Raw genomic sequence first — 22,649 nt, forward strand, 5'->3', positions numbered from 1 at the left:
TAAGGTGAGAGATTCACCAAGAGAGACCATATTCAGGACAAACAAGTGAAAAAATATTAAGAGTGAAACCATATTGACATGTCATAAATAACATACAATAGAGTTGTATTAACATGATCAAACATCATTAAAAATACCAAGAAAACTAATACAGTGAGAATTTTTCAGTCTTTTTTTTTTCCGTTTGAGGGCTCTGTCAGTATTATCTTTGGTTTGACTAAATAGACATTAAGACGAGTATTTCATATATTTCTATAAGAAGAATGAATCATAATTTTTAAGTAGAAGCCAAAATCTTAAATTTTATAAAATAAAGCTGACTCTAGACACAAAGATAAAAATATTTGAGATTGTTACAATAGTACTATTCTTGAAAATCCCATATTCTAAACTAAACAAAAGCAAAACTGAAAGAAACAAGCAGCAGCAGCAGCATGCTTATATGGGAGACATTTTAACATTAATAATTTTCAGTTAAGTGCACTGAAAGATACTGTTAGAATTGGGCTGAGCAATTTGGGGGTGGTAGTATGCCATTAGAGCAACCAGAGCACTTAAACTGCCATGAACTCTCATCACTTAGCAGGAGGCTAAGGAAAGGAAAGCTCACCGTAAGTGGTGGAGGCAGGAGGTTAAAATAAAGCATTCAGTGGATGGGTTGGCCATCAAAAGGAACACATTCAGAGAATAAATGAGTAAGCCGGTGGATCAATGTAAAGAACTTTACCCAGCACTTAGCAGGAAAGGATAAAGAGATGAAATGAGGGAGGCAGAAGTTAAAGTGTCAACATCAGTATAGTAAGAGCACCAGGAACACTAATAATTACACAGTGGGAAGGAAGTATATGAACCTGAGTATTTCCTGAGATCGAAGACAAATAATTAATAATTTAATTTGTAAGAGTTTATTTAACACCAAACAGGATAAATGTTGTGTATTGTGAATTGCCATATATACAAACTATAGAAAACTTTAAATCATCAAAGACAAAAAGAAACATAATTCATTTACTGAGGAACAAGATTCATCAGTTTTGGAGGACTGACCTCTCCAGAGAGCAGGGTATGAAATTAAGAAATTAGGATTTGTAAATGTTTCATGTGCACAGCTCTCCTTTGTTTGATTTAACTTTTTATTAAAGTCCCAAATTTTAGATTTGAGGAAACCACTGGCACTGTAATCAGTAAATAAACAACAATTTGTAATTGATACTAACTCTAATATCAGCTGTGTGTAGTCACATGGCAGAGTGAAATCCATTTGAGGTTTTGATTGCCAAGTTACTTAAGCTGGGAACAGCGATGAACAAAGGATATATAGTGGGTGTCAGTAAAGGGAGGGAACGTACTGGGTTCAGTATAAATATATACAATATATAATATGTATTTTATATATCTATACACACAAAATATAATTATACAATAGAGTAGTAACTTCAGATAAGAGATGTACAGCAGTGGGACACCTGGGTGGCTCAGTGGTTGAGCGCCTGCCTTCAGCCCAGGGCATGATCCTGGAGTCCCTGGATGAGTCCCACATCTGGCTCCCTGTGAGGAGCCTGCTTCTCCCTCTGCCTCTCTCTCTCTATGTCTATCATGAATAAATAAATAAAATCTTAAGAAAAAAAAAGAATCATGTCAATATTTTCTAATTGTTTCAGGCAGGATGAAATAATAGGAAACTGTCTCATGCTCTAAACATTTGAAAAAATCTAGATAGAAACAATTTCTTGAAATGTATCAATGGCCTGATAGTCTAGTAATGAATACCTCAAAGTCGAAGGTGGCTTAAGGAAGAAGGAATTCAGACAGATAAAGTAGGGCACCAAAGCAATTTTTCCCTTGAGAACATTTTCTGAAACTGAAGACAAGAAAGCCTTGATTTTAGTAGCCTCAATATGCAGAGCAAAGGAAGGAAGTCTAGGACTTACCCAAGTGAAGAGTCCTATAGAAGCAAGTCTACCCTTAGCACAAAGTTGCCCCTGAAATACAGCACATTTCATGTACAGATGAATTAGAAGTAAACTTGATATTCCTTTGTCACTGTCAGAGTATAATTCTACAGTGAAAGACCTATCTTAGAGTTAATTCGTGATCACAAGCTAGAGGTCACCTGTATATGAAGTCCCAGTTTGCATGTTCCTAGTATTCTAAAGAGATTTGGGGTTGAAAAGTGGTTTTTCAGTGTTTCCCTTTTTGATTAAAGCAAACATCTTTTCTGGAAGAACTTACCTTCAAACAAGCAGGAAAGCCTCCTTATAGACTAATTTTAAAATTTATAATTTTCCACTCAAAAAATCACATGCACACAAAAGAACCACTAAAAAACACCAGCAGAATATGTAAACAGTAAAGTCAAATCCCCAAATCTTCAAACATTATGATTATCAAGTGGAGAAAATAATGTAATTTGTTACATATACTTAAAAAAAAGAAGAAGGAATTGCAGGCTTAAGATCTGAAACTTAAAAAGCAAGTGAAATATACTCACAAAATGATAAAATATAAATTCTAGGACTGAAAACTAAAATAATAATTTAAAGAAACACATATTGAACAGGACTAGTGACTAAAGAATTACTTGTAATTCTTTAAAAAAAGGTATCTGGAATGTAGCAGCATGAAACAGGAGAAAAGTATAAAAGATTAGAGATAAATTAGGAGAAATATTTGAAGAAATAATGATTTAGAATAGTTTTGGTCACCTTGGGCTGCAATAACAAAATATCACAGACTGGATAGTGTAAACCACAAAAATTTATTTTTCACAGTTCTGAAGCTGGGAAGTCCAAGTTTCAAGGTGCCAACAAATTTGATTTCTGGTGAAAACTTGCTTCCTGGCTTGCAGATAGCTATTTTCCTGCTATGTCCTTACATTACAGAGAGATAAAGAAGGCAGCTTCTTTGAGCTCTTTTCTTATAAGGGCACTAATCCCATCATTAGGGCCCAAATTCATGATCTGATTTCAGTCTGTTATTTCCCAAAGGCTCCATCTCCAAATACCATCACATCGGGGGATAGGACTTCAACATATGAATTTGAGTAGACACAATTCAGCCCAAACATTTTCAAGAATTTATAAAAAACATCAACATCATGGATTCAGGAAGCCAAAAATCCCAATGAAGACAAATAAAAATGAATACCGATCAAGACACATCATAATCAGGCTAACACTGCAAAGGAAAAATCGTTAAAGCAACCAGAGAGAAAAGACAGATGTTCTAAGAAGGGATAAACATTGGATCAATTGATGGCTGTCTTCTCAACAAAATTAATAGAAACCAAAAATGACAATATCAATATATCAATATTCTTGCTCAATCTAGGATTCTGTATCTTACAAAGCGTTATTTTGGCAACAAGAGCAAAATAAAGATTTGTTCAGACAAACAAAAACACAATTTTCTATCAACCAACACTGGTGAAAATGCTAAGGTTATAGTTTTGGCAGAAGGAAAGTAAACCCAGGTGGAATATCTGAGAAGCATAATCTAATGATGAACAAAGAAAATGGTGAATATATGGGTAAATGTGAACCAATTTTGACTATACAAAAATATAATGTTCGGTATAATGTTAAAAATATCAATGCAGATCTAAAAGAACAACAAAAACAGTGCCATGTACTGTTAGTAGTTATAGCTGAAGTGCTCTAAAATCTTTAAAATATTTGAAAGCAAGAAAAATATGAAGACTTTAGTTGTGATTGTAAGTTAAATGTGCACATCAAAATATCTAAAATAATAAAATGGAAATAAACTATATGACCTCCAAACTAACGGATAGTAAAATAAGGAAAATTACTCAAATTAAGGTAGGAAAGAAGAGAATTTTTTAAAAGGGCACAAACAACACAAAATAAGGTGACAGAGAGGACTTTTAAATGGGGTAATATAATTACAATAAATGTAAATGGACCAAATGTTACACTTAGAAAGACTGTCAGAATAGAAAATTTTTTTAACTCAGATACCTGTTATAAGAAAAAGATGACTTAACTATGCACAAAGCTTAAAAATGGGGAAAAAAATGTGCTATGGAAGTTATCTACTTAAGCTGGTATAACTATACTACACATAATCAAAATTCTCATCAAATCAAATCAAATCCCCAAGATAGTCTCAAAATATATAAAAGCAAAAATTCACAGAACTAGAAAAAAATAGAGCAGTCTATCATCATAGTGAGACTTACCACATTTCTATCACTAACTGGCAGATAAAATAGATGAAAAATCAGCAACGTACAGAAGAGATTAATTATACATTTAAAAACAATGTTTAATCAGTTCTGGAATGGTAGAAAGAAGAGATGGTGAACTTGCTCTCTGTATAAAACAATAAAAATAAAAGCAAAACAAGTAAAATCAATCATTTCAGACATCTGGCAATTAAGCGAAGCCACAGAATAAACTGAAAATTATCTATCCTAGAGAAACTACTAACATTTTAGTGTCAGTAGCCTGGGACAGTTTAACTTAGGGCTCTTCCATATCTCCCAGTCCTGTGCTTTTACCAAGAGCGGGCAGCATTGTGGACACAAAGATACCTGACCGCTTAGAGATCTGTTAAAGGCACTGTCTCTAGGGCATAGTCAATATTTGTATGAACTTGCAGTTCCCTAGTAAACTTCTATTCTCAAACAGATGGTGGCTATTTCCTTTGATTTGAGCTTAACTCACAAAGGAGTTGCATCCTATCCCTGGGGCATTTCAAAATAAGCTAACTGCTGGCAACATCTCAGTTGCCTAAGGTTGTGCTTTCAGCTGGGGCAAACAAGAGCTTGTCTGGGAATTGAAAACAAAATCCTGGAAAACAGATGTGGTCCTTTTGCCTGACTTCTTGTGCTTAGAATAATGTTTTTATGGTTCTTTAAACCACTTTGGTACTTTTGGCATGTTTGTCAAAGTTATTGAGGTGTTTGCTTCTTTTGCCTTTACTCCTGAATGTGGTCGGGGAAGGGAAAAAAAAAAGAAGACAGCGGTGAGAATGCTGATATACAAACTTTGGTGCCAAGCCATCTTTTAAGGGAAAGATGAGAATAGGGAGCCAGTGGAAAAAAAAAAAGACTCAGTGGGGCGACAATAATCCCAAAGTTAACTACAACAACAGTAAATAGTAACTACATATATACACACTAAGCAAACGCATGTACTATCACATTTTATTCACTTTATGCTCACAGCAACCCAATAAGACAATTTTATTATATTAATTTCATACAAGAGGAAATGTATATTTAGAGATAGTAGAGTCCCCCAGAAATAGGTTGAAGATCACTGTGAAGCCTATATTCTTAATTTCTGTCTCACCAATAAATAAGCACATTACAATAATTGGCAGAATTGGCAATGAGGATGAGGAGGAGAAAGTGCCATCAAATACCCCCATAACCTATGGCCTCCTTTTCAGGACAGTTAAGTAAATGGTGAGGGCTGGAACAGCTAGAGTAATCATGTAACCTTGGTGTAATCTCATGTATTAGCTTTCTATTCCTGTGTTCTATCCATATTAACTCAAGTGAAGTATGCGGAGTCCAGATACAGCTCAAGAGAGAGACACTGGAGAGAGTTTTACAGTTTTATCATACTCACAGTTGCCTAAGGAGAACACAGCACCCACACTCCGAGGGGAAGTGCTGGGGGTCAGTCAGGAGGCAAAGAGAAGGAAACCACTGATGAGCACATTTGTTGTGGTTTCCATGGAAGGAATAGGTGAAGAAAGCAGGTGTAAGATTCACTAATTTGAATAAATTCACCAGGTTCTAGGGCACAGGGGCTGCCCTTGATTGTCTGGTATCTGAAACTGGGAGAATTAGGACAGGTGTATGGGGGCCTAGAGTGTAAGTCCCAGATAAAGGAGGTCACTGGAATCTGGACTTAGCTATTTTCTTAAATGACCTCCTCTAGTCAGGGCCTCAAAACTGGGTCAAGACAGCATTAAAAAAAAGAAGAAACAAAAAACGTATAATGCATGCTGCTGTAACCAAATTACAAAGCTAGTAGTTTAAAATGGGTCAAATTCCTATCTCATACTTCTGCAGATCAGAAGCCCTTTGGGTCCAGCTGATTTGCCTGCTTAGAAATCAGGGTGCCAGCCTACATTTCTTACTAAAGGCTCAAGGGAAAACCCTGCTTCTGTGTTCTCACAACTTGTTGGTAATACTCAGTTCTATGTGACTGTAGCACTGTGGTCCTTATTCCCTCGCTAGCTGTTGCCCCAGGAGGGCTTTCTCAGCTTCCAGAGGATATCTGTTTTCTTTGGCTAGTGCATCCCTTCTTCCATTTAAAAGACAACAATGGCACAAATACTTCTTAAACTTGAAATCTCTTTGATCTCTTCTTTTGCCTCATCCCTACCCCTCTTGCAGCTAGAAATATTCTCACCAGCTAATGACTCATATACTCAGATTGGGTTTACCTGGATAATCCGGGATTATCATGCCATCTCAATGATCTTAACTTGAAGCATATCTTCAAAATCCCTTTACCACATAAAATAATGTAGTCATAGGTATCATGGATCAGAATGTAGGCATCTTTGAGAGGTCATTTTTCTGCCTATATTTATAAGGTAATATCACCAATATCTAGGTGTGTAAACTAGAATAAAATCTCACCTTGCCACACCTTCACTGGTTAATACCCATCCAAGCAACCCAAGTGCTAGACAAAACCTACACGACTCCAAAATATATCAGTGGACACCTGGGGACCATTGAAGCAGAGAGACTGACCAGTGAAAGGATTAAAATTATAAACCCTTTTACATCTTTCTTTTTTTAACTTGCCTAACAATTTAAGAGAATAAATACTTTAGTATGTGAAGGCTTATGAAGTCTGTGTGTTTTCTGAATTCTACTTCTGCATTATTTCAAACAACCCATTTTTCAGTGTGCTTTTGTTTTATTTTTTGCTGTAATTTGAATCAAACTGAATTTGAAAGTAATATTACAAAATCAAATGCAATAATTTATAATGAAGATGGGTATGTCATGCAGAAAATACTTGGAGAACTTAAAAGTTAACTGGCAAATTAAGAGTAGCATTAGTTAACTGGACTTTGATATTTTTCCATGGTGAAATCCTGACTTGCTGCTACTGCTTGCCTCTATATATTTGTGTCATTTTTTTTTTATTAGACTGTAAGGGAAGTTCATGGTTGAAGAGGCCAGATAGGTTCTGATCATATTGAAACATGAAATCATCAAAGCTCAGAGATGAGGTTTTTTGGGGGATGTGATGTAGTAGAAAAAGCCCTGGAAGGGAGATTGGAGATCTAATTTGAAACTCAAGTCTGCCACCAACCATTGACCTCACAAATCATCACTTCTCTGGGCCTCAGTTCATATATTCTGTCATTTCTAGTACTATCACTGAAAATATTTTGAGTACTCAAAAACGTTCAGCGCTTGAAGTTAACATACATAAGCCTTTATCTGTAATAACTCATTTAATACTCACAACTCCATAAAGACAGGAAATATTATTCCTGACCTTTAAAAATAGTGAATAAACTAAGAACTAAGGAAGTTAGGTGGTATAATCAAGATCATGCAGCTGGAGTCAAATGCAGCTCCATTTGAATCCAAAGCAGTAAATATTGTCTCTATGATTGCATTTTTATGATTTTATTGGTTCAATTATTGTCACTGTATATATCTGGAAAATGACAACAGAATGCAAAAAAAATATATAATGGATTATTATGTCATATAGTTTCCTTGTCTACATAGCACGCAACAACAAATATTTCCTGTTTTGCATCAAACTTATTTCCAACCAGACTGAAGCTGATCTTGCTGAAGGTAGTTCTCTTCATATAAGAAAGAACATCTGGCTCCCCCTGGATCCTTTGCTCACTTTCTTTTTATGCTGCATTTCCCAAAGATTCTATTTCAGTGGGTTCATATAGTTTTTCTCCATTTCCATGGCCTATTTATAATTTCTCAAGTCTTGGTTCCCTTCAGTATCTCTTCACCTTCAGATTCTCTAAGTGAAACTTTCTTTTCCAAGAAAGCTGTACATAGATTATAGATTTGGGGGATGGAAATACTGAGCTCTAAATCATAAATACTCTTTAACCTGAGTTTTTTCTCATTCCAAATGACGTCTTCGTACTATGATACATTCTCCCTAAATAAGGTAATCACCTAGTTTATTGCACCAAACATCCCTGTGTGATTTCCACTTTAAATACACTCTTCATCTCAAGCAATACATGCAGAATGCTAGCAATGTGGCCTTCCCTAATTGGACTCTGAAATAACCAAAGTGAGAGCATACTTAACGCAACTTGAATGATCATTCTTTTATTGGCAGAAATTGTTGTGCTCAAAAGTTATTGCCAAGAGATTTGGAATTTTTATTGAGAATTCCAGGAAGCCAGAGATTTCTGGGTAATATGTTAATCACTGAAAAGAAATCTTCCCTTTTGGGGCCAAAATCTGACTTCTGATTCCATAAAAATGTCAATAAGTCATGAGAGTTCCATTTTCTTATTTATATGATTGCATTTCTTGATACAATACAGAAAATGAAAGGAATTCAAGAACTGTTGAGGGATGAGTCTGTTTCTTCTTGTTGTCTGTATACTTTCAGGAAAATCACACAACATTCCTCATTTTCTGGGGAGAAATCAGTTTCCTCAAAAAGTTAGTCCCTTGGCTCTTATATGCACTACTTGGGCTTTAGGGAGTATGTTCTATATATTGTGCATCAAAATCTTTAAACCTAGTAACATACACAACACAAATGTAAGCTGTACAGAATTTGCATTATAAACAGTGTGGGATCTTCTGTAAAGAAATGTTTTCCCAGAAATGAAGTCCTATGAATTTTAGAATATTTCTTAGATAACAATTTTCTCTTTATATCTTCTTGAGTTTCAAATTTAAAGACTGGGAGCTTTATCTTGGCACTCAGGATATTGCACAGTCTTGAAGAAAGGTAACTATTCTATTTCCCATTTGGTGCAGATACATGCCTGTGGTCCTATCCATGCCTCTGATTAGCCACAACAATGGAACCAGATTTGGGGACCAGCTTTGATATGGAATTTTATAGGACACTGAGGCCTAATTCTATGATTCCATCTCCTTATTAACTAGTGTTTCTGACTTTCTGTCTTTATATTTTTCTGTCTAGCCACTCCCAGAATTCTGTCAATTGTTATCGCATTGCCTTTTTGTGTACGACAACACCAAGAATAGTAACTACACTATTTGTAAAAGAATTTATTATCTTAATTGTGCTCTATTGTAAAATATATCACCTGGGATTTTAGAAATCTTTAAAGGTATCTATAAAATTATTATTTTATATCTTCTAGGTGGTCCCCATTATACTACAAATTTGGGCTCAAATTTCTTTCAAGATAGAACTGAATTATACATTACATTAAATTACATTGCTGAATTACACATTACACATATATGTGTAATGTATATTCATATGTATATGAATATGTATATGAATATGTATATGAATAGATATAGATTTATATATTGGGTTCTCTGTATTTGAGAAGTATATAGAACAAAGTTACTCCTGGCCTATATTAGGAAACATATCACCCTACATCATTAAGAAGGAGCATCAAAAGGGCTTCAAGCTATTAAAACAATTCTTTTAATCAGGTACAGTTATTGAAAGTCCCACTATCAGGAATGAGGTTACCTTAAAGTATATTTTCATGAGCTTACAAACAACTCACAATATGAATTCCAGAGGAATGCCCTAGAGGCCTTGAAGTCCTGTTTTGTTCCAATTTTCTATTAGGTCTTTTGGAGAGGGAGGATATTACAAATACAGAGTTATATTTTAAATAACACTAGGAATGCTAGCCATATGCATGTGTATCTGTCCCTCTTCCTCTTTCATCCTCCTTCAATAACTTAACTAGTTCTGGAGACAGAAACATGTCTAAAATTTAACTTTATTGTAATTGAGTAAAATGTGTGTTATCATTAATTCTCAATTTTTTGTGACCATCCACCTGAAGGAAATTGACATTCTTTCCTGTTAGCAGACATGGCTAGCTGTGGTAGTCAGTCTCAACTTTGTCCTGCTCCAGCAGGAAGGGCTAATGAGCAGTGGTGTTGGATTGGAGCATGAATACTTCAAAAGAGCTAAAAAGTTTTCTGTGGATTTCTGATGATGCTCCACTCTCTTTCCAAACTCTTTGAAAAAGTGCTGTATTATTTCAAATGAATTCATCAAAGATTTGTCATGCTATAAACAACTGGATGCTAGGAAGATGATGTCTTTTTTTGCCTAGAATATCACTGCTCACATGGAGAATTCTAATTTCCAAATTGGTGCATAATTTCTTTTTCAACTACTCTTAGAATCTTTCTCCTCCTTTCCTCTTTCTTCCTTTTCTTTCTCTCTTTCTTTCTTTTCTTTCTTTCTTTCTTTCTTTTTCTTTCTTTCTTTCTTTCTTTCTTTCTTTCTTTCTTTCTTTCTTTCTTTTTCCTTCCTTCCTTCCTTCCTTCCTTCCTTCCTTCCTTCCTTCCTTCCTTCTTTCTTTCCTTCTTCCTGTCTTCCTTCTATTGGCTTCTCTTCCTTAGTTTTACAATATCACTATGCCACTAGAGAGCAAATTATTATTTACTGTTTTTCCCTTCCATTAGCTCCTATTCTCCTTCAATGCAGATTATATCATTTTAGTCTCTCAATCTCCCAGTATTTATTAAAGGTGAATCATATAATATGTGATTGGTAAATGTTGCAAGAAGGAAAAAACAGGAAACTCTGATGATGGAGACAGCAAAAGATAAAGCTCAGCAAGGGCATTGTAGGCTGAGGTCAGTCTCCTGAAGAAAACCACAGAAAGGATGTTGAGAAAAGTAGAAACTAGAAACTTCAGGGAGGCAAAAAGGTAACATAGCAAAAGAAAACATTTTCCAACTTGACAATTTTCCTCATGGCTGTCTACAAGTAGGAATGGGTGGGTGTACAACTGTGTAGTTGTGCAAGTCCGTGTGTTTAGAAAGGTCTATACTAGGTTTAGTGTTTTGCTGTTGGTGTGAAATTCTTAATAATTTTTAAAGAGGGCTCTAATTTTAATTTTACACTGGGCCCTGCAAATTATACCATTATGACCTCTTTTAGCTCTGTATATCCCTCCAGAGACTCACATAATCACAAGGATAATGATCACATAGTCAAATCACATAACCTCAAGGGTTAATATCTTAACCATTTTTTTTTTTCATTAAAGTGTGGAAGGGCATATGTCTCTAGTCCACCAAAACTATCCATCAATGCTACCCACCAGCTTCCTCCATACATCTTAGCAACATCTAAAGCTAAAATGGGAGGTGGAGATTGGTTTGAATTTTTACTCCTTATGGAAGGAGTCTAAGAAAACAGATTTATTTCTTTTGCATTTGACGTAAAATGCATTCTGGAAAACTTTTTGCAAGGAATGAAAGGAGTTAAACTTGGTTAAAGAAAAATTACATATTCTTGATGGGCTTTTGGATGTCCTGCTCTGCAATGGGCTGAAATTGTTAGTTTTTATCATGCTGCAGTGAGAAATGATCTATGAAGCCAGTGCAAACTACCAGTGTTCAGATCCTAATTGTATCATTTACCACATATGTGATCCTAGGTAAATCCTATAATCTCTAAAGGATTAACATCACTTTACTCACATATACGTGGAGACATGTGCTAAACTCCTAGGGTTGTTCTGCAGATGAAATGAGGATGAAATGAACTAATATATGGAAAGTACTCATAGTACTGCATCATATAGGAAAAATCATTGTTATTGGTACCAGAAGTAGTTGAATTCGTCAATGTTTATGGGGAGGTGTTTAGAATGCATTTGTAATAGACAAGGAGAAAGAGGAATAGCAAGATAAATATCTTGGCATGTAGAGGTCTAGTCTTAAGTACATTTCTGACTTTATATATATCCTTAAGCAGATCTCTGATGCTCCTGCAATATGTCAAGGGCTTTTGTGTTTCAGGTGGACAGTGCTGGGAGACATGTCACTGGAGCAATGCTATGCTAAAGCAATTAAAAAAAATTCTGTTCCTTCTGATATTTCCCCTTGACTCAGAGCTGGTAATAAGGTGAGATTTTAAAGGCTCAGAGGGAACAAATGGAAGCTTAACAGCCATCTGTTATTCCCAGGGGCATCTGGTAAGCTTTTCTCTGAAGGATGCATCATCTGAGCTCTCTCCCTTACCCACACACTGGCTCAACACACAAAGGCACACACGCACATTTGGCCAGACTTCAGCAAAACTGTGAATTTGGTAGACATTGTCTTCTTAATTCTCCATCTCCCAGTTTTATTCCCTATTTGCTTTTCAGAAGCTATTCTTGTCCTTGTTGTTCATCCATTTTATTCAACAAATATTTAAAATACCTATTTGTAACAGGTACTCTGCTAGTTTCTGAGGAAAGACTAAGCAAGTCAGATAAGGTCTCTACTTGTCTAGCTGGGGGAAATATATAGTAACAAATAATTTAAAAATATACTAGATTAAAGATTCTGAAAGTTCTATGAAGGAAATTAACAAGATTATAAGAAAGTAAAGAGTAAGGGGGAATTAGTTTAGATATGAACACTGGGGATATTTCTCTAAGGAGGTAGCATTTGAACTGATCTACGGGATGAAATAAGCCCACTGTGCAAAGAATTGAGAAAAGAGTATGCCAGGAAGAAGGAACAGCAAGTTCAATGATCTGTAACCAGGAAAGGGGATTGGTGTTTTAAAGAAAAGAAGCGAATTCTCCTGGATTATAGAAAGACAGTGCAGATATGGTAAGAGGAATGAGATCATGATGAACATTCTGGGTTAGAGTAAAAGAGTTGTAATTATGTTTAAGAGAAAGTGGTAGTCATTGAGGATTTTTGATTAGAGGAGTAAAATACACTGATTTACATTCAAAAAAATCATTCATTGCTGTAAAAGTGGCAAAAATGGAAGCAAAGAGATCAATGGTCATCTAGGCAACAGATAAGAATTTGGAAGGGTAGTGACAAGGAGATGAAAATAAACAGTGGGATTCAGGAATATTTCAGAAGTGGAACTCACCCAGTTGGTGATAGACTGTATGTGGGCATGAGGGAGAGGGACAAAACCAAGGATAAGATCTATATGGTTAGCTTGAGCTGATGAAAAGATAATGGTGTTATCAATATCCTGTTAAAATCTGTTCAGAAAAGTATCAGATAAAAATTCCTTTCCATTCATGAAATTTTTTGAGCTTCCTGCCTCCAAACATTTCATAAATGCTAGATGTGCTTTTGTGAATATGACCAAGAGAGTATAGTTCAACGCATCCTGTCTCCCAGGGAGCTTTGTGTTTTAATAGGCACTAGAGACCTAAGCTATAAGAATAATATTCTACAAACAGGAAAGACCTTTGACATCGGTGTAGTTTTTCCTACTTATTTGCCCTATATTCACCTCACATGGGCTCTACCTGTTTTGCTCTCACTTTAGTAAAGTCCCCTTCATGACTCCTTTTCCTTGTCTCTGTTGATTAGTAATGCATACTAACGGACTGCAAACTCCGGATCATGTCTGAAATAGATATTAGAGAATGAAAAATGAAAGTCAGTTGGAGGGGAGGTTGAATCTCATCCTTTCCAAAGGAAGAGTTTTGCTTGTTTGTTTTTGTTGGACAGCATTTTTCACCAGCATAGTCAGCATACATCATGAAACTTCAAGATGTATGATCAAAACTCAGTTCCGTAGAAAATTTAGAGATTTAAGTTGATTAAGTTGATTTTTGTATTCTGTTTTCTATAGTTATTATTTTCTTTTAGAGTCTACTTTGTTAGATTCCTTACCTCTTACTTCCACTGAAACTGTGTTGTTCTCTTATATGCCATATGCAATCACTTCACTTTTTACTCTAGGTTTCCTGCCGGGACAATGCCATCCACTTACTGTATTTCAATGATGAGCTATATGCTGACTAATCACAAACCCCTATTTTAAAAGCTGACCTAAGCTACAGGCACACAACTAACTGTTGGACAATTTATCTTATAGTACCTCATAAAATATAGTTTTACTAAGCTTTTTCTAATTTTTTCTTGCTCAATCTTTTGAATTAATAATAATTTTTCAGAAACATTAAATCAACTTCTATTCCTCTGAGATTACTTTTAATCATTGTCATTTTAAAAAGCAAATATTCTTTTAAAGGATTCTTAGACATATTTTAATTCATGTTTCTACCCCATTAATATAAGATACAATTATTTCAATAAATTGTACAATTGTTCAAAATATTTACTGCTCCTCTGTTCAGGGTATTCATATACCTAAAGGTTACATATCCTCATCCTTTTAATGTCAGGCTTGGTCAAAAAATTTGATATATGCCATATTTAAGCCCAAGTTTTGAGAGTTCTTCCATAGATGGTCATCCTCTCTTTTCCCTCTGATATGAGACAGATGTACTCTAACTAGAGTGCATATATGTGGAATGAAGACAATAGGGAACTGAGCCCTAGATGAACTAAAATGGTCAAAAATGAGCTAAAAATAAAACTGTTTTTATAAGACACTGAGGTTTTGTTGTACTTGTTGCATATGGCATTTAATGGCTCATTCTTAAAGTTAAGAAGAAAGAATTTAGAAAGCTGTGGGAACTTCATCAAAGTATCTCTGGACTCTTGAGTTGCTTGAAAAGAAAAATGTAAATAATAACAGTACCCACACAAAAGGTAACTGTGACAATTGAATGAAATTAATTATATAAAGTACTTATCAGAATTCCTGACACATAGTAAGTGCGCAGTACATTTTAGCTAAGGAAAGGAACCCTGGACAGCTGGAAGGTGCGAGGTCAATAATACATTCCTCGTTTTCAGAATGGTTGAGGGCTGACACTTAGGTCTTCTCTCCACACCTTTGTTATAACTCTAAAAGCCAGATGTCATTTATTCATTTTTTTAATTTAAAATTCAAACCATTAGAATCTGAATCCTGATCATAATAAATGTCTCACAGTAGCTCAAAAGAATAACTGTACCTCTCTTATAGCTTTAGACATTACCAGGGATCATGAGGGCACCAGAGAGTCTCTGGATCACTCCTTTCCACCTGCACTGATGATACACTTTACCAAAAATATATTTTTTATTTTACACATTTGAAACTTGCCTCACTGAAGGCTCTTCTTTACTGAGTCATTATAAATATTAACAGATTTTGAATAATATTGCTATTAGCTTAAGAATAATATTTAGGTCAGTAACTAGCATTGTTGGCTTCATATTTTGGGATTTAGAATATTAGCATATTAAGAAATTGATGGAATTTCAGAAAGTGGAAAAGAGAATTCCTCATACTGCTACTAGCCTCTCTGTTTTGAATTTTCTGGTCCAATGCTAATTCTTCATTTGATTCATGGTATTTTCTGAAGACGGTTCAGAGAAAGGCAGCAGGGGCCATTAATATCTTGTTCTGTCACACTAAGAATGACTCTGCAACACCACAATTTCTCATGAAGGATGGGTTTTAAATATGTATAGAGTGAGCAACTATTTGATGGATCATAGAAATGGCTTTTTCGATGAGAGAACAAGCCTATCCCAAAGCTAGACATTCCCCTACAGATGACACTCCAGAACTTTCCTGCCAATACACTTTTACTTAAAATAAAAATTGACTGATGACCAGAACACTCCAGTGTGAAAAATGGAGTTATGCCCTCTGCTAAACTGTGATGTTGGTGGAGATCTGGCTTAAGAAAAATCTTCTCCTCTTTCTGCTCAATCCTGGCTGATGGAAGGAAACCAAATTTGTACTACATAGTAAATCCCTGAGGCTAGTGAAATTTGCTCCTCCAGATCATTACATATACATGTTAAAGTTAACTATCCTTAGTTATCCCTAGGAGTATCTTAACAAAAAGAACATATCAGTCTCCATTTCTAGAGTATCTGGGAATATTATTTTTTTCTCACTTCACAGCAATGTGGAATGGTGTTACTTGCCTTCCTTCTCCACAGATTAAAGCTTTCTAACATAGAGAAAAGAGGAGAAAAGGATGTCGGTAGAGTTCTTTCACCTCCCTGGGGGTTGATATTCCACTTTCCTAGGTTTTCAGGAAATTTTTTTGAGCCCTGTGATGGGTTTTATTGTGTCCCTTCAAAAGACATGTTGAAATCCTACCCTCAGTACCTTATAATGTGACCTTATTTGGAGACAGGATCATTGCAGATGTAATCAGTTAAGCTAATGTCATACTGGAGTGCAGTGGGCACTTGATCCAATAGCATTGGTTCCCTTCCTTAAAGAAGGAGAGAGAGACACAGTGAGGAGATGACTGTGTGAAGACACAGAGGTTGGAACTACATTGCCTCAAGCCACAAAATGCTGGGTGTACAAGAAGCCGAAAAGGTAGCGATCATCCCTTAGAGGCTTCAGAAATAGCATGATTCAGCAGATACTATAGTTTTGGAATTTCAACTTCCAGAACTGTGCAAGAATAAATTTCTATTGTTTTAAGGCACCCAGTTTGTGGTACTTCGTTACAGCAATTATGGGAAACTAATACAAACCACAGTGTGCAGACTCAGTGGCCATCAGTTGGCCAACGACTCCTATTTTAATTCTGCTAGGTTACTCTTCTTTCTAGTGCTTGCTTGGATCTACTTTATATAAGCCGATGCTCATGTCTCATCTCTCCCTGCAAGTGCCTGTCTCTCCTTAGACAATGGATTAGTTGTTTGCCTGTGACCGAAGTGCTCTTACAGGTTCAAAAAAAACTAATGATTTTCCAGATTGTTTGGTGTTCTGTTATTTTCACTATAGAAGTTTTACTCTTTCCAGATCTCTAAATCATGAAGCAGAAGCCAGAAGCAATGCATTTGATCTGTTTTGTTTTGTTTTCGTTTAGTTCAAAGTATTTCAATATATTTTCTAATTTCCTTTGCAATTTTTTTCTTTGACTCATGGCTATTTAGAAGTATATTTTAAAATTTCCACAATATTTGAGGATTTTAAAAATATAGATTTTTTATTGGTATCCAGTTTCATTCTGAAATACTTTATATGATTTAATTTATATAAATTTATTGAGATTTGCTTTACAATTCAGAATATGATCTTAGTGAGGGTTCTATGTGTACCTAAAGGAAATGGTTATTCTGCTGTCGCTGACTGAAATGTTCTTAGATCTGTGATTTTATAGTTTTTATCAAATTTGGTAGTTTTTTCTGTTGTTCTTGGCTAGTAGTTCTTCAAATATATGTTTCTGTCTCTTCCTTTTTCTCTTGTACTCCAATGCAAAGTATATTATAGTACTTGCTATTTGTCCACAGTCACTGAGGTTCTATTTATTTAATTTTTACCTTACCTGGGCCGCCTGGGTGGCTCAGTGGTTGGGTCGCTGCCTTCAGCTTAAGTCATGATCCTGGGATCTGGGATCAAGTCCTCCACTGGGCTCCGGTGGGGAGCCTGCTTCTCCCTCTGCCTATGTCTCTGCCTCTCCCTCTCTCTGTGTCTTTCATGAATAAATAAATCTTAAAAAAATTTTCTTTTACCTTGCAAATTTTCATTTTTTCCTGTTTTAGCTATATCCTCAGGATCATTGATCATTTCTGAAGTGTCTAACTGCTATTAAAATAAAATATAGTAAATTTTAAAAATTAAAGTTCCATTTGTTTCTTTTAATTCCTTGATGACTCTCCTAATTATGTTAATCTTTTCCTTTAAATTCTTAAGCATATTTTTAAAGGCCATTTAAAGTTCTTATTAAAGTCTGCTTAAAGTCTTTATTAAAGTCATTCCATCATCTCTGTCATTCTGGTTTTATTTCTTTTACCTGATTTTTCTCTTGGGTATAGATCACATTTCTTGTTCTTTGGAATTTTTTAATCGAATTCTGGATGTTGTGAATCCTCTGTTGTTTGAATGCTGGATTTTGTTGCCTTCATTTAAGAGAGTTTTGGAAGGTCAGGCTATAAAGTTTCTTGCCAATCATCTTGATCCTTTTAAGACTTTTAAGTTTTGTGGGAAAAGTTAGAGTAACCTTTAGCATAAGACAATGTTTCTCATTCTCAGCACTATTAATATTTGGTTCCAGATAATTCTTTGTTTCAGTGTCCTGTCCCAAAAATTGTAGGACATTTAGTAGTATCCCAGGCCTCTACCCACCAGATAATTGAGAATATTATCCCTTATTCCCCAAAGTTGAGATTACCAAAAATATCTCTAGACATTACTAAATGTCAATTGATAGGTAAACAGTATTGCCCAGTGGTGTGAAAAACCACTGACTGAAGAGAACTTCAGCCTTATTACCATGATGTGATGATTCTAGGTCCTCACTGAAAGCCCTGGTTGTACAAATAGGGTCTTTACTATGATAATTGAAACCTGAATGTCTTCCATCTTTATGTGAGTTGTAGGAATATTCAGCATCTAGCTCTTGGTTATTCTCTGCCTATCTTCGTGAGGCTTTAGCCTTTTTCTAGACAATGATATTTTAAGGAAGAATTGTGTGAAAATTATGACGAATATTTTTAATCTCAATGTAGAAAAAATACAATTATATTTAAATCAGGTAATTATTTTTTAAAATATTAAAACACTAGAATAACATGAAAGAAAGCACAGTGTTTAGTTTTATTCATTGGTTCATTCAACAACTATTTATTTAAAAAATATACACTCATATACAGCTGCACACAGAGATATTCTGTATTCATTATATGTCTTAGGAAAATAATGATAAACAAGACATATTCCTCAAGGTATTTGTATCTCTTATAGTAGACAGTAAAAAAAAAAAATCAATTACAACACAGTGGGAGTGGTGCTATAACAAAAATAACTTTTTTAATGGGATGATAGAGAATGAGCACAGAAAAGCATTATTTAAGTAGGCTGGCACTATTAATAAACATTTAGAAGATAAAGTGATCATTGGAGTGAGTCTTAAAATGGACAAATGTGGAAAATACTCAATTCACAAAATACTCAATTCAAAATACCTTGGAGTAGGGAGAGCATTATGATTAGATTTGAATTTTAGTAGAAAACTACTTCAGACAAGTTGTATAGAATAAATAAGAAGGAAATCTTTGTGGTATACTCATACTCTTACCCACAAGACCCACATTGTTTAGCTTTAATCAGTTCTAAATGATCTCTAGGTCAGCATTATTACAGCTGTCATTCTAGCCTTAAAATTGATTTTATGGATTGGGCTTATTATTTTGTGGACACACAATCTGCTCTTGCTCAAGACTGAATTCATTATCTTCTGATATTTAGGGAAGCTGAAGAGTGTAAACTATCCTGATTTTTGTTTCTCTACAAAAGATAAGTTTTCCCCTCTTTTAATTCTGAATCCTTGTCAGATTTAATTTTTGTAGTATAGTAATTAATTAATTTCATTAATGTGTGTCTTTGTGTCTTTTCTCATTATCCTATTACTCTATTGAGTTTCTTTATCTGAATTTAAACATTTCTTTAGCCAATAAATGATTTCTTCTCATTAAATGTAGGTATTTCTTCCATTTCTTTTATTTTCTTCTCAATTTCTAAGACCCACTCTTCAAATGTTATACCTTTGTTTTTCTGAATGGATTATATATTATATTATATTTATTATATTATATTATATTATATTATATTATATTATATTATATTATTATTATTGTGGTAAAACAGATATGTAATATGAAATCAACTCTCTTAAACTTTTAAGAGTACAGTATATATAATATATATAATTATATATAATATATATAATTGTTAACTATATGTACTTTATTTTATAGCCTCTATGAACATCTATGAACTTTTCATCTTTTATGACTATAATTATACATCTGCTGAATAGCAACTCCCCATTTCCCCTCCCCCATTCTTTGCAACCACCATTCTATCTTCTGCTTCTGAGTTTGTACTTTAGATATTTCATATAAATGGAATTATGCAGTATTTCTCCTTCTGTGATATGTTTATTTCACTTAGCTAGTATCATTAAGATTCACTCATGATGTAGTGCATAACAGTATTTCTTTCTTTTTTAGGCTGCATAACATATCATTACTTGTGTATGCCATATTTTCTTTACCAATTCATCTGTTGTTGAGCACTGGGTTGTCTTCATCTCTTGGCTATTGTGGATAATGCTGCAATGAACATGAAAGTGCAAAAATCTCTTTGATATCTTGTTTTTTATTCTTCTGGATAAATACCCAGAGTGGGATTGCTGATTAGTTGGTAGTTCTATTTTTTAATTTTTTGAGGAACCTCCATACTGTTTACCACAGTTGCAGCACCATTTTATATTTCCACCACATCCAGTGCACAAGGGTCCCCATTTTTCCACATCCTTGTGAAAACTTCCTATTTTCTCTTTTTTGATAATGGCCATCTTATAAGGTGAGGTGATCTATTTTCATGATTTATTTTCCATTTTCATTACACCTTAGTCCATTGAAGCTGCTATAACAAAATGTCATAGACTAAGTGGCTTATAAACAACAGAAAGTTATTTCTTACAGTTCTGGAGCCTGGGAGGCCATGATTGGTCGCCAGTATGGTCAGGTTCTAGTGAAGGCTTTCTTCTGGGTTGTAGACTGCTTACTTCTCCTGTATCTTTATCTGGTAGAAGGGGGAAGATAGCTCTCTGGTGCCTATTTTATATGGGCACAATCCCATTCTTGAGGCCTTCAACCTCATGACCTAATAACATATGAAAGGTTTCACTTCCTGATACCATCATGTTGTGAGTTGTAATCTCAACATATTAATTTTGGGGGTACACAACCATTCAGACCTTAGTGCATGATGATTAGTGATGTTGAGCATCTTTCCATTTACCCAGTAGCAACTTATAGATCTTCTTTGGAAAAACATTACTGAAGTTTTTTGTCCATTTTTTTTGTCCATTTTTAATAGAGTTTTTAAAAATATTATTTTGCTATTGAGTTGAAGAATTTCTTTATATATTTTGGAATAGAAACCCCTCATCAGATACATGGTTTGTAAATATTTTCTTTCATTTTGTGAGTTACCTTTTCAGTCTGCTTATTATTTCTTTTGCTGCACAGAAACTGTTAATTTTGGTGTAGTCTCATTTATCTACTTTTGCTGTTGTTGCCTGTGCTTTTCATGATATATCCAATAAATCACTGCCAAGATCAGTGTCACAAAGCTTTTCCTATATATTTTCTTCTAGGAGTTTTAAATTTTCAGATCTTACATTTATGTCTTTGATACATTTTGAGTTGATTTTTGTATTTGGTAAGGATCCAATTTCATTTTTATGCATGTAGATATCCAGTTTCCCAACACCATTTGTTGAAAAGACTATCCTTTCCCCACTGAGTATTCTTGACTCCCTTGCCAATCACCAATTGGCTATATTTATGTGTGAGTTTATTTTTGGGTTCTCTAATATCTTCCGCTGATCTATATGGCAGTCTTTTTAGCAGTGCCATATTGATTTGATCATTGTAGCTTAGCAATGTGTTTTAAAGTTAGGAGTATAACTTTATTCTTTTGTCTCAAGATTGTTTTGGTTATTCAGAAACTTTTGTGGTTCTCTATGAACTTTAGGATTTTTTTTTCTATTCCTACCAAAAATATTGGGATTTTTATAGGGATTGTATTCAGTTTATAGATTGCTTTGGATAGTATGGAGATTAATCCTTAAATGAATGACAGTTTTTTTACTTAAAGTCTATTTTGTCTGATATAAATGACCACTTTTTTGGTTACTATTTTCATGGAATATTTTTTCCATCCTTTTAGTTCAACTTATGAATCCTTTCAACTAAGGAGTGTGTCTCTTACAGACAATTTAGTTTGATTTTTAAAAATCCATTTAGCCACACTACTTTTTTTAATTAGGGAGTTTAATTCATTTCAAGTAATAACTGGTAGAGAAGGACTTAGTATTGACTCTTTGTTAATCATTTTATGTCTGATTCTGCAGCTTTTTTGATCTCTCATCCTCTCATGCTATCTTTGTGTTTTGTCTTTTTGTAGTAACATGCTTTGATTCCTTTTTCATTTTCTTTTTTTGCATTTTCTATAGGTATTTTTTTTGTTACCATGGGGTTACCATGGGGCATACCTAAAGCATAATTATATCAATCTATTTTAAACTGATAGTAACTTCAGTTGGACACAAAAGCTCTATTATTTTACTTATCTTCCTGCACATTTTGTCTTTGATGGCACAAATTATATTTTTTGTATTGCTTATCCGTTAATATATTTTATAATTACAATTTTTTACAAACATTTCTTTTAAAATTAATTACCACCATTACAGTATTATAGCATTCTGTATTTGTCTATATATTTTCCTTTTCCAGTGAGCTTCATACTTTCACGTTAATATCTAGAGTTCTTTTGCTTCAAATTGAAGCGCTCTCTGTATTATTTCTTACAAGGCAGATATTTTGGTGATGAATTCTCCTAGCTTTTATTTATTTAAGACTACTTCTCTTTAACATTTTTGAGGGACAGTTTTGTTGGTTCTATTATTCTTGGTTGATAGTTTTTTTTTCCTTTTTGTACTTTGCTTTTTATCATCCCATTCCCTTCTGGCCTGCAAGTTTTCTTCAGAGAAATCCACCAATAGTCTTATGAGAGTTCTCTTATATGTCATTTATCTCTTTTTATTTCAAAAAT

Source organism: Vulpes vulpes, chromosome 8 (assembly GCF_048418805.1).
Source record: "Vulpes vulpes isolate BD-2025 chromosome 8, VulVul3, whole genome shotgun sequence".
Taxonomy (NCBI): domain Eukaryota; kingdom Metazoa; phylum Chordata; class Mammalia; order Carnivora; family Canidae; genus Vulpes; species Vulpes vulpes.